Raw genomic sequence first — 12,236 nt, 5'->3', positions numbered from 1 at the left:
AGCCCCGACCTAAAAACCTCGGGGCGTTCGACGAAAACCACAGAAACCTTCCGAGCCGCCGCCATCGCGAAGCCAAGATCCGGGGGACAGGAGTCTCTCGTTCCGGAACCCTCGCTGGAGCGGGGAAGTGCCCCCGAAGGCTTCTCCATCGACACCGCTGCCATCTCCACCGCCATCTTCATCACCGCTGCTGCTCCCATGAGGAGGGAGTAGTTCTCCATCGAGGCTCGGGGCTGTACCGGTAGCTATGTGGTTCATCTCTCTCCTATGTGCTTCAATACAATAATCTCATGAGCTGCCTTACATGATTGAGATTCATATGATGATGCTTGTAATCTAGATGTCATTATGCTAGTCAAGTGAGTTTTACTTATGTGATCTCCGGAGACTCCTAGTCCCACGTGTGTAAAGGTGACGAGTGTGTGCACCGTGTGGGTCTCTTAGGCCATATTTCACAGTAATACTTATTCACTTGTTGAATGGCATAGTGAGGTGCTTATTTATATCTCTTTATGATTGCAATGTGTTTGTATCACAATTTATCTATGTGCTACTCTAGTGATGTGTTATTAAAGTAGTTTTATTCCTCCCGCACGTGTGCAAAGGTGACAATGTGTGCACCGTGTTAGTACTTGGTTTATGCTATGATCATGATCTCTTGTAGATTGCGAAGTTAACTATTGCTATGATAATATCGATGTGATCTATTCCTCCTACATATGCATGAAGGTGACAGTGTGCATGCTATGCTAGTACTTGGTTTAGTCTTTTGATCTATCTTACACTAAAGGTTACTAAAATATGAGCATTATTGTGGAGCTTGTTAACTCCGGCATTGAGGGTTCGTGTAATCCTACGCAATGTGTTCATCATCCAACAAAAGTGTAGAGTATGCATTTATCTATTCTGTTATGTGATCAATGTTGAGAGTGTCCACTAGTGAAAGTGTAATCCCTAGGCCTTGTTCCTAAATATCGCTATCGCTGCTTGTTTACTCGTTTCATCGCGTTACTACTCGCTACATTACTACCGCTTGTTTACTCGTCCCGGGCAAAGCACTTTTCCGGTGTCGTTGCCGTTGCTACTGCTTATTCATACCACCTCGTATTTCACTATCTCTTCGCCGAACTAGTGCACCTATTAGGTGTGTTGGGGACACAAGAGACTTCTTGCTTTGTGGTTGCGGGGTTGCATGAGAGGGATATCTTTGACCTCTTCCTCCCCGAGATCGATAAACCTTGGGTAATCCACTTAAGGGAAACTTGCCTGCTGTTCTACAAACCTCTCGCTCTTGGAGGCCCAACACTGTCTACAAGAATAGAAGCTCCCGTAGACATCAAGCACTTTTCTGGCGCCGTTGCCGGGGAGGAAAGGTAAAAAGACACTCATACTACGGTCTCAGGTAAAGTATTTTTCTGGCGCCGTTGTGTGTGTGCTCGAAGCTATTTCCTTTAGATCCTGCAATTGCATCTTGTTGTTTCTTGTTTACACTAGTTGGCATAATGTACAAGAGTGAGCTTCTTATTCTATTTCCTGATTTAAAACATGGATTGTTTGATGCGAAAATTAAAAAACCTATGAAATCTTATTTGCATGCTCGGTAGTAATATTAGTATGAACGCTTTGAACACCATTGTTGATAATGATATAGAAAGTTCTAAGCTTGGGGAAGTCTGGTTTTCATGATATTTTTAGTCCCCCAAGCATTGAGGAGAAAATTTTCTTTGATGATACTTTGCCTCCTATTTGTGATGATAATGATAGTGGTCTTTTGATGCCACCTACTATGGAGAGTAAATTTTGTTGTGATTATACTATGCCTCCTACACTTGATGAGAATAATAATGATAGCTACTTTGTTGAATTTGCTCCCACTACAACTAATAAAATTGATTATGCTTATGTGGAGAGTAATAATTTTATGCATGAGACTCATGATAAGAATGCTTTATGTGATAGTTATATTGTTGAGTTTGCTCATGTTGCTACTGAAAGTTATTATGAGAGAGGAAAATATGGTTGTAGAAATTTTCATGTTACTAAAATGCCTCTCTATGTGCTGAAATTTTTGATGCTACACTTGTTTTATCTTCCTATGCTTGTTACTTTGCTCTTCATGAACTTGTTTATTTACAAGATTCCTATGCATAGGAAGCATGTTAGACTTAAATGTGTTTTGAATTTGCCTCTTGATGCTCTCTTTTGCTTCAAATACTATTTCTTGCGAGTGCATCATTAAAACTCGCTGAGCCCATCTTAATGGCTATAAAGAAAGAACTTCTTGGGAGATAACCCATGTGTTATTTTGCTACAGTACTTTGTTTTATATTTGTGTCTTGGAAGTTGTTTACTACTGTAGCAACCTCTCCTTATCTTAGTTTTGTGTTTTGTTGTGCCAAGTAAAGTCTTTGATAGTAAAGTAAGTACTAGATTTGGATTACTGCGCAGAAACAGATTTCTTTGCTGTCACGAATCTGGGTCTAATTCTCTGTAGGTAACTCAGAAAATTATGCCAATTTACGTGCATGATCCTCAGATATGTACGCAACTTTCATTCAATTTGAGCATTTTCATTTGAGCAAGTCTGGTGCCATTTTAAAATTCGTCAATACGAACTGTTCTGTTTTGACAGATTCTGCCTTTTATTTCGCGTTGCCTCTTTCGCTATGTTGGATGAATTTCTTTGATCCACTAATGTCCAGTAGCATTATGCAATGTCCAGAAGTGTTAAGAATGATTGTGTCACCTCTGAATATGTCAATTTATATTGTGCACTAACCCTCTAATGAGTTGTTTCGAGTTTGGTGTGGAGGAAGTTTTCAAGGATCAAGAGAGGAGTATGATGCAACATGATCAAGGAGAGTGAAAGCTCTAAGCTTGGGGATGCACCCGGTGGTTCACCCCTGCATATATCAAGAAGACTCAAGCGTCTAAGCTTGGGGATGCCCAAGGCATCCCCTTCTTCATCGACAACATTATCGGGTTCCTCCCCCGAAACTATATTTTTATTCCATCACATCTTATGTGCTTTTTCTTGGAGCGTCGGTTTGTTTTTGTTTTTTGTTTTGTTTGAATAAAATGGATCCTAGCATTCACTTTATGGGAGAGATACACGCTCCGCTGTAGCATATGGACAAGTATGTCCTTGGTTTCTACTCATAGTATTCATGGCGAAGTTTCTCCTTCGTTAAATTGTTATATGGTTGGAATTGGAAAATGATACATGTAGTAATTGCTATAAATGTCTTGGGTAATGTGATACTTGGCAATTGTTGTGCTCATGTTTAAGCTCTTGCATCATATACTTTGCACCTATTAGTGAAGAATACATAGAGCATGCTAAAATTTGGTTTGCATAATTGGTCTCTCTAAAGTCTAGATAATTTCTAGTATTGAGTTTTGAACAACAAGGAAGACGGTGTAGAGTCTTATAATGTTTTCAATATGTCTTTTATGTGAGTTTTGCTGCACCGGTTCATCCTTGTGTTTGTTTCAAATAAGCCTTGCTAGCCTAAACCTTGTATCGAGAGGGAATACTTCTCATGCATCCAAAATACTTGAGCCAACCACTATGCCATTTGTGTCCACCATACCTACCTATACTACATGGTATTTTTCCGCCATTCCAAAGTAAATTGCTTGAGTGCTACCTTTAAAATTCCATCATTCACCTTTGCAATATATAGCTCATGGGACAAATAGCTTAAAAACTATTGTGGTATTGAATATGTAATTATGCACTTTATCTCTTATTAAGTTGCTTGTTGTGCGATAACCATGTTTACTGGGGAACGCCATCAACTCATTGTTGAATTTCATGTGAGTTGCTATGCATGTTCGTCTTGTCCGAAGTAAGGGCGATCTACACTGAGTTGAATGGTTTGAGCATGCATATTGTGAGAGAAGAACATTGGGCCGCTAACTAAAGCCATGATTCATGGTGGAAGTTTCAGTTTTGGACAAATATCCTCAAGTCTCTAATGAGAAAAGAATTAATTGTTGTCAAATGCTTAAAGCATTAAAAGAGGAGTCCATTATCCGTTGTCTATGTTGTCCCGGTATGGATGTCTAAGTTGAGAATAATCAAAAGCGAGAAATCCAAATGCGAGCTTTCTCCTTAGACCTTTGTACGGGCGGCATAGAGGTACCCCTTTGTGAAACTTGGTTAAAGCATATGTATTGCGGTGATAATCCGGGTAGTCCAAGCTAATTAGGACAAGGTGCGGGCACTATTGGTACACTATGCATGAGGCTTGCAACTTATAAGATATAATTTACATGATGCATATGCTTTATTACTACCGTTGACAAAATTGTTTCATGTTTTCAAAATAAAAGCTCTAGCACAAATATAGCAATCGATGCTTTCCTCTTTGAAGGACCATTCTCTTTACTTTTATGTTGAGTCAGTTCACCTATCTCTCTCCACCTCAAGAAGCAAACACTTGTATGAACCGTGCATTGATTCCTACATATTTGCATATTGTACTTGTTATATTACTCTATGTTGACAATTATCCATGAGATATACATGTTACAAGTTGAAAGCAACCGCTGAAACTTAATCTTCTTTTGTGTTGCTTCAATACCTTTACTTTGAATTATTACTTTATGAGTTAACTCTTATGCAAGACTTATTGATGCTTGTCTTGAAGTGCTATTCATGAAAAGTCTTTGCTTTATGATTCAGTTGTTTACCCATGTCATATACATTGTTTTGATCGCTGCATTCACTACATATGCTTTACAAATAGTATGATCAAGTTTATGATGGCATGTCACTCCAGAAATTATCTTTGTTATCGTTTTACCCGCTCGGGACGAGCAGAACTAAGCTTGGGGATGCTGATACGTCTCCAACGTATCGATAATTTCTTGTGTTCCATGCCACATTATTGATGTTATCTACATGTTATATGCACACTTTATGTCATATTCGTGCATTTTCCGGAACTAACCTATTAACAAGATGCCGAAGTGCCAGTTCTCGTTTTCTCGCTGTTTTTGGTTTCGAAATCCTAGTAACGAAATATTCTCGGAATCGGACGAAATCAACGCCCGTGTTCCTATTTTACCCGGAAGCATCCGAACACACGAGAACCGCCGGAGAAGGGGGGCAGGGCCACCACACCACACCCCGGCGCGGCCAAGGGGGGCGCGCCCCCTAGGGTGTGGGCCCCCGGAAGCCCTCCTGCGCCGCCTCTCCGCCTATATAAAGCCCCCGACCTAAAAACCTCGGGGCGTTCGACGAAAACCACGAAACCTTCCGGAGCCGCCGCCATCGCGAAGCCAAGATCCGGGGGACGGAGTCTCCGTTCCGGCACCCTGCCGGAGCGGGGAAGTGCCCCGGAAGGCTTCTCCATCGACACCGCTGCCATCTCCACCGCCATCTTCATCACCGCTGCTGCTCCCATGAGGAGGGAGTAGTTCTCCATCGAGGCTCGGGGCTGTACCGGTAGCTATGTGGTTCATCTCTCTCCTATGTGCTTCAATACAATAATCTCATGATCTGCCTTACATGATTGAGATTCATATGATGATGCTTGTAATCTAGATGTCATTATGCTAGTCAAGTGAGTTTTACTTATGTGATCTCCGGAGACTCCTAGTCCCACGTGTGTAAAGGTGACAGTGTGTGCACCGTGTGGGTCTCTTAGGCCATATTTCAACTTATTCACTGTTGGATGGCATAGTGAGGTGCTTATTTATATCTCTTTATGATTGCAATGTGTTTGTATCACAATTTATCTATGTGCTACTCTAGTGATGTGTTATTAAAGTAGTTTTATTCCTCCTGCACGTGTGCAAAGGTGACAGATGTGTGCACCGTGTTAGTACTTGGTTTATGCTATGATCATGATCTCTTGTAGATTGCGAAGTTAACTATTGCTATGATAATATCGATGTGATCTATTCCTCCTACATATGCATGAAGGTGACAGTGTGCATGCTATGCTAGTACTTGGTTTAGTCTTTTGATCTATCTTACACTAAAGGTTACTAAAATATGAGCATTATTGTGGAGCTTGTTAACTCCGGCATTGAGGGTTCGTGTAATCCTACGCAATGTGTTCATCATCCAACAAAAGTGTAGAGTATGCATTTATCTATTCTCGTTATGTGATCAATGTTGAGAGTGTCCACTAGTGAAAGTGTAATCCCTAGGCCTTGTTCCTAAATATCGCTATCGCTGCTTGTTTACTCGTTTTACCGCGTTACTACTTGCTACATTACTACCGATTGTTTATCGTCCCGGGCAAAGCACTTTTCCGGTGTCGTTGCCGTTGCTACTGCTTATTCATACCACCTGTATTTCACTATCTCTTCGCCGAACTAGTGCACCTATTAGGTGTGTTGGGGACACAAGAGACTTCTTGCTTTGTGGTTGCGGGGTTGCATGAGAGGGATATCTTTGACCTCTTCCTCCCTGAGATCGATAAACCTTGGGTAATCCACTTAAGGGAAACTTGCTGCTGTTCTACAAACCTCTGCTCTTGGAGGCCCAACACTGTCTACAAGAATAGAAGCTCCCGTAGACATCAATGACCAACACCAGAATGTCATGGGTGTTAGGTACCTTACAATGTAATCTAGATTATTGACTCTAGTGCAAGTGGGAGACTGTTGGAGATATGCCCAAGAGGCAATAATAAAGTGGTTATTATATATCTTTGTGTTTATGATAAATGTTTATATACCATGCTATAATTGTATTAACCGAAAAATTGATACATGTATGTTATGTAAACAACAAGGAGTCCCTAGTAAGCCTCTTGTATAACTAGTTTGTTGATTAATAGATGATCATAGTTTCATGATCATGAACATTGGATGTCATTAATAACAAGGTTATGTCATTATGTGAATGATGTAATGGACACACCCAATTAAGCGTAGCATAAGATCACGTCATTAAGTTCATTTGCTATAAGCTTTCGATACATAGTTACCTAGTCCTTCGACCATGAGATCATATAAATCACTTATGCCGGAAGGGTACTTTGATTACACAAACGCCACTGCGTAAATGGGTGGTTATAAAGGTGGGATTAGGTATTCGGAAAGTATGAGTTGAGGCATATGGATCAACAGTGGGATTTGTCCATCCGGATGACGGATAGATATACTCCGGGCCCTCTCGGTGGAATGTCGTCTAATTAGCTTGCAAGCATATGAATGGTTCATAAGAGATGACATACCACGGTACGAGTAAAGAGTACTTGTCAGGAGACGAGGTTGAACGAGGTATAGAGATACCGATGATCAAACCTCGGACAAGTAAAATATCGCGTGACAAAGGGAATCGGTATCGTATGTAAATGGTTCATTCGATTACTAAGTCATCGTTGAATATGTGGGAGCCATTATGGATCTCCAGATCCCGCTATATGTTATTGGTCAGAGAGAAGTCTCAACCATGTTTGCATAGTTCGCGAACCGTAGGGTGACACACTTAAGGTTTGATGTCGTTTAAGTAGATATGGAATATGGAATGGAGTTCAAAGTTTTGTTCGGAGTCTCGGATGGGATCCATGACATCACGAGGAGTTCCGGAATGGTCCGAAGAATAAGATTCATATATAGGAAGTCATTTTATAAGTTTGAAAATGATCCGGTGCATTTATGGAAGGTTCTAGAAGGTTCTAGAAAAGTTCGGAAGAAATCACTATGGAAGGCGGAGTCCCGGAGGGACTCCACTAGCATGGCCGGTCAACCCTAATGGGGAGGAGTCCCAGGTGGACTCCACCATGGTGGTCGGCCACCCCCCTCCAAGGAAAGGTGGGAGTCCCACCTTGAGTTTTTTTTCGAAATGGGGGTATGCCCCGGCTTCTGCATCATGACGATGCACACGGCCATTTATTTAAAAATATCGCAACAGTATAATATAGCTTACAACTCACGCATCACCGAGGGTTGATACAAGAACCAACCATCGGAAAAAACACATACTATGACTACTCAACATAGTCTACTAGTATGCCGCCAACCAGCCTGGCACAAGATATCCTGAGCGACCATCAGGAGACGTGTGCATCCAGTAGCCATGGCATCCCGCTGCCCCTCCGGTGAGAGTAGTGCCCAGAGCTGGACCCAATGGGAGACCATATGGATAACCTGCAAGAAATGAAAAGAAGTTTTTTTATTAAAAATTATATCATTTCTAACCCTCCAAATAGACCAACATAAAGCAGAAACCCCAATATTGATAAACGCTTTAGATTGTCTATCTACTCCATTTAACCAATTACCAAACATATTAGTAATAGTAGTCGGAGGTGGAAGATTATAAGTGAAATTAACTGTTCTCCATAAAAGCTTAGCCAAAGGACATTCTATGAAAAGATGCTGGATGGTCTCCTGTTCCCCACAGAAAACGCATTTTGTACACCCATTCCAATGACGTTTGACTAGATTATCCTTAGTTAATAGAACCTTATTACTTAAGAACCACATGAAGATTTTAATCTTAAGCGGAATTTTGACCTTCCAGAGATACTTTCTGAGAAAAGGGGTATGATCACACATAAGATCCTCATACATCGACTTCACTGTAAACAAACCATTTGGTGTCAGGTTCCAAACAAAACGGTCGTCCTCATCATTCAAGTGTACCATCATAAGTTTCCGACATAATTGCAACCATGCAGTCCATTTATTACCATTCAGTACCCGTCTAAAGGTAATAGTCAGTGGTGTATGGGCTAACACTTGTGCAACAGTGACATTTTTATGGTGAACAATATTATACAAGGACGGATATTGATGAGCCAAAGAAGTATCGCCTAACCAGGTGTCCTCCCAAAAGCGAGTAGCCAAACCATTACCCACTTTGAAGAAACCCCTAGAAAAAACCTCCTGTTTGACTTCCATCAACCCCTTCCAAAAAGGGGAATCAGTAGGTCTAGCCTGCACCTCAGATAATGTCCTCTGTCTTAGGTATTTATTTTGTAATAATTGTTGCCACACCCCAACTTCATTCAGAAGTTTAAAGAGCCACTTACTCAATAAGCATCTGTTTTTAATTTCGAGGACCTCAATACCTAATCCCCCTTGATCTTTGGGTCGACAAATAATGTTCCATTTGGTAAGCCGGTATTTACGTTTATTTTCGTCTGACTGCCAAAAGAATCTAGATCTATAGAAATCCAAACGTTTCCTTACCCCAACAGGTATTTGTAGGAAAGACAACATAAACATTGGTAAACTAGTTAAAACTGAATTAATAAGTACTAACCTATCACCATAGGATAATAACTTCCCTTTCCAACATCCTAGTTTACTCTCAAAACGTGTTTCTACCGGATACCAGTCTGAATTTCTGAGTTTTTTTGTAATGGATTGGAATACCCAGGTATCTAAAGGGAAGTTGTCCAGCATCACATCCAAAGATCTTCTTATACTGGTTTTCATCCTCCTTTGCCATTCCAAAACAAAAAATCTCACTCTTATGAAAATTAATCTTGAGCCCCGATAACTCTTCAAAGAGACACAAAATTAATTTCATATTAACAGCTTTGTTGAGATCATGTTCCAAAAAAAGGATAGTATCATCAGCATATTGTAGTATAGAGAGGCCTCCATCAACTAAATGTGGAATTAATCCTCCGACTTGACCATCCTCTTTGGCTAGTTCAATTAAGATGGCAAGCATATCTTCTACAATATTGAAGAGCATTGGAGACAAAGGGTCCCCTTGCCTCAATCCTTTTTTTGTCTGGAAATAATGACCAATATCATCATTCACCTTAACCCCAACACTACCACCTTGAACAAACTGTTGCACTAAATTACCCCATTCTGAAGCAAAACCCTTCATCCTCAATGTCTGTTGTAGAAAGGACCATTTAACTTTGTCATAAGCTTTCTCAAAGTCTATCTTAAATAACACTCCATCCAATTTTTAGTATGTAACTCATGGATTGTTTCATGAAGTATGACTACCCCTTCCAAAATATTTCTACCTGGCATAAAGGCAGATTGTGTTGGCTTGATAACTCTTGGGGCAATCCCCGAGATACGATTCGTACCAACCTTAGTGAATATCTTGAAACATACATTAAGTAAACAAATAGGTCGATATTGTTGTATCTGGACCGCATTTTCTTTTTTGGGTAATAATGTAATGACTCCGAAGTTTAGTTTGTAGAGAGGCAAATCCCCTCTGCTAAACTGAGCAAACAAAGCCATAAGATCAACTTTTATTACATCCCAAAAAGTTTGGTAAAACTCAGCTGGAAAACCATCTGGTCCAGGAGCTTTATTTAGTTCCATCTGAGAAATCGCCTCAAAAACCTCCTCTTCCGTAAAGGGAGCTGTCAACAAGTCATTCTCAATTGATGAAATTTGTGTAATATCATGTATGTCTTCCTCAACTAAAGAAATATTGGTTGGTGCCGGTGCCCCAAACAATTTCTTATAAAATTCCGTAATATACACCTTCAAGTTATCTTCCCCAACAATAGTCCCCTCTTGTTGTTCTAATTGGAAAATTTTCTTTTTTCGGTGTTTACCATTCGCAATTAAATGAAAGTACCTCGTATTATTCCCTCCTTCTTGAATATGCTTAACTTTCGCTCTTTGGGCCCATTTAGATTCCTCCTCTCTTCTTAATTTGTTCAAATTCTCATTTGCCTTTTTTAATTCCTCCCTTTCATTTACATTCAAAATATTTGTTTCTGCTTTCAAATCCAGAAAATCAATAATACTTAACAATCTTTCTTTTTCTTTTTTATACTTTCCACTTTGATTTTTTGCCCATCCCTTAAGAAATCTTCTTATATGCCTTAGCTTATTCAACCAAATGTCCATCGGATTAGCTCCACATATAACTGCATTCCACTCTTTTACTATCATATCATAGAAACCCTCCTATCGCAACCAATTTAGCTCAAAGGAGAATTTTGCTTGATTACCTAGATGTGCTTGCACCCCTGAGTCGATAAGTATTGGAGTATGATCAGAATCAGCTCTAGATAAAGCTCTTACTGTTACCAAAGGGAATTTTTGTTCCCACGAGATTGATGCTAGTACTCTATCAAGCTTCTCATAAGTAGGTTGTTCTCTTCTACTTGCCCATGTAAATTGTCTTCCAGTCAAAGCAATTTCACGCAAGTTCAAATGCTCAATAATTGCATTAAAAACAAAGGGCCAACGCGCTTTGAAATTATCATTATTTTTCTCTTCTCTCTTGCGTATAATGTTGAAATCACCCCCTACCAACATAGGTAATGTTTCAGTTTCACATGTTCTCACTAATTCAGCTAAAAATTCTGCTTTGAGCAAGTCTTGGGCTGCCCCATATACCGGCACCAGAATCCATTCAAACCCATCTCTCTTACATTTAATGTGGAGCTTAACACAAAAATCTCCCGTGCTTACCTTTAACACCTGTAACGTATCGGAATTTATTCCCACTAGAATACCCCCCGATCGACCATGTGGAGGTAAACAAAACCAAAAGAAATTATATCCCCCAGCCAATTGATTTAAAAAAGGAATCGAGAAATTAGATCTTCCAGTCTCCAACAAGGCTATGAAGCCTAATTTATGCTCTCGAATCGCCTCTTTAACAAACAAATGTTTAGCTGTATCACCAAACCCCCCTGGATTCCAATTAAGTCCTTTTAAATTCTGCATTAAGAAAATTGTTTTTAATTCTTTTCCTAGTACTTTTGCGGATATTACTAGAATCATAAACTTTTCTCTGTCTTATTTTTTTAACCTTGATGACTGGCCTAAGATTTCCCAATTGATCATCAAAATCCATTGGGGTATCTTCATCATCAATCAGATCCTCGCAATGGGTAGAGACTTTTGACAATACAAGAGTTTCCAGCCCTTCCTCTCTATGCTCGTGTTGAAAATCCTTTTTTTCCAAAATCGTCAAAATGCGATCCTCTTCTATCATTTTAATTGCTTTAATAGATTTGCCTTTCTGTGCTGATGAATTTCCTAATGATATCCCTAGCCGATCCGCTCTCTTTATTATCTCCGAATCTGGAATATTAACAATAGAAAACTTGGGAATAGATGACTGGCCTGTGGTAAAGCTCTCATCACGCAACTGTGCATTCTTTATAGCCTTCTCCAGCTGAGGCATGTCGGTATTGGGTTGGCTTCCCAACCGAGTACTCGTCCTCACTCCAAATGAGGGCTTAGGAATACCCCCATAAGCAATTACCTCCTCTGTAGAAGGATAAAGTGACACTTTGTCATGCTCAATTTCGGACAGAGAT

The sequence above is a fragment of the Lolium rigidum genome, chromosome 1, assembly GCF_022539505.1.
Source record: "Lolium rigidum isolate FL_2022 chromosome 1, APGP_CSIRO_Lrig_0.1, whole genome shotgun sequence".
Classification (NCBI taxonomy): Eukaryota; Viridiplantae; Streptophyta; class Magnoliopsida; order Poales; family Poaceae; genus Lolium; species Lolium rigidum.
The sequence above is the reverse complement of the archived record's forward strand: the minus strand, read 5'-3'. Positions refer to the sequence as shown.